Below are 1,671 nucleotides of genomic sequence, written 5' to 3'. Positions count from 1 at the left end.
GCATCTGTATTCATCAGCGATATTGGTCTGTAATTTTCTTTTTTCGTAGCATCTCTGTCTGGTTTAGGTATCAAGGTGATGTTGGCTTCATAAAAGCTATTTGGAAGTGTTTCCATTTGTTCAATTTCATGAAAGAGTCTTGCCAGGATTGGTAGTAGTTCCTCTTGGAAAGTTTGAAAGAATTCATTAGTGAATCCATCTGGGCCTGGGCTTTTGTTTTTGGGCAGATATTTGATTACCGTTTTAATTTCATCAATGGTGATGGGGGTGTTTAGATATGTTACATCCTCTTCCTTCAATTATGGAAGATTATAAGTGTCTAAGAATTTATCCATTTCTTCCAGGTTTTCATTTTTAGTGGCGTAGAGTTTCTCAAAGTAGTTTCTGATTACCCTTTGAATCTCTGTCATATCAGTAGTGATCTCTCCTTTTTCATTCCTAATACTTGTTATCAAGTTTCACTTTCTCTCTTTCTTTGTTAGTTTAGCCAGTGGTCTATCAATCTTGTTTATTTTTTCAAAGAACCAACTTCTGCTTTCGTTGATCTTTCGGATTGTTTTTTGGGTTTCCACTTTGTTGATTTCTGCTCTCAGCTTTGTTATTTCCTTCTGTCTCCCTATTTTTGGGTTCTTTTTTTGAGCACTTTCTAGTTCTATTAGCTGTGTCATTAAGCTACTCAGGTAAGATCCTTCTTCCTTCCTGATGTGTGCTTGCAAAGCTATAAATTTTCCTCTCTGTACTGCTTTTGCTGTGTCCCATAAGTTCTAATAGTTTGGTCTTTATTGTCATTTGTTTCCAGGAACCTTTTGATTTCCTCCTTGATTTCATCTTGGACCCACTGGCTATTCAGTATGAGGCTGTTTATCTTCCAGTGTTAAATATTTTCAGACCTGTTAGTTGACATGTTATTTCAGTTTGGAGTTTTGTGATTTCTGTCTTCATATTTTCTTGGTTCTTATTAGTGTTCTGTTCAACTCGATCAATGGTTTCTTTCAGTTCGTTGAGGAATTGGTTTGGTGAGATAAATTCGACATGGAATTGAGATACTTTAACAATAACATGCATTCACAAAATTAACAATATTGTTTAAAAAGGCCAACCACAATAACTTGCAACATTTTTCACCCAATTGTTCATTCTAAGAAACTTCTAAGTCAGAAATTTAAATGCTCAAATTTTTTTTTCTTCCAGCCAAAAATCGGCCAGCTAGCCTTGCTCCTTTCTCTAGTCACATGTTTATCTTTTTCTGGCCTTAACTAACACATGGCAGGAAAGCTGGGTGATTGCAAAGTCCAGAAATTTTCTAGGGAAATTTATCCTCTATGGCTATTGAGAAATCTGAAATTTACAATCTCCAACACCCTCTGCTATGTCCCTAGAATAACAAAGCTGGCTTAACACACAATTTTTGGCCTAAGGAGATATAGCATTTTTCCTAGAGTTTCCCTCCAAGTTTAAATCAGACAAAGAAAACACGGAACACAGAACCACAGACAAAAAACAGACAAACTGACAATGACAGACTGACAATGGTGCCACACTGGAACATTCCCAATGAATGCATTCCTTAACACTTTTAGCCTTTAGAATCAAGTCATGATGGAATGACCCCTTAGCTGGCTATCCAACCTTAAAAGTGGGCCACTCTGCTGCACAGAGGGTCTGTCACTT

Source organism: Suncus etruscus, chromosome 3 (genome assembly GCF_024139225.1).
Source record: "Suncus etruscus isolate mSunEtr1 chromosome 3, mSunEtr1.pri.cur, whole genome shotgun sequence".
Taxonomy (NCBI): domain Eukaryota; kingdom Metazoa; phylum Chordata; class Mammalia; order Eulipotyphla; family Soricidae; genus Suncus; species Suncus etruscus.
This window is presented reverse-complemented; position numbering follows the sequence as displayed.